Raw genomic sequence first — 318 nt, 5'->3', positions numbered from 1 at the left:
TCGACGAAGAAGGCGGACTCATTCAATGACTTCACAGCGTCAGGACGCTTCACATTCATGGGAATAATCTTACGACGAACCCCGTACTTCTTGTCGGCTGTCACGTCCTTCGATTCGAACGAGACCTCCATCGACTGGAGCGCATGGAAGTAATTCTCGGTTGCGATGCCATCTAGGGGCATCAGTTGCCGCTTCACCAGAAGAGCAGAGAAGTCGATTCCGCTGCGACCACGCTTCCTCTTGTTGTTCGTGACGGTAGTTAAGCCATCGGTCAAGAGCAGCATTGGCGGAGTCTTTGTCTTCGGACTTCCAGGGGGG

Source organism: Plasmopara halstedii (genome assembly GCF_900000015.1).
Source record: "Plasmopara halstedii genome assembly, contig: Scaffold_110, whole genome shotgun sequence".
NCBI lineage: Eukaryota > Oomycota > Peronosporomycetes > Peronosporales > Peronosporaceae > Plasmopara > Plasmopara halstedii.
Note: the sequence above shows the minus strand (reverse complement) of the source record.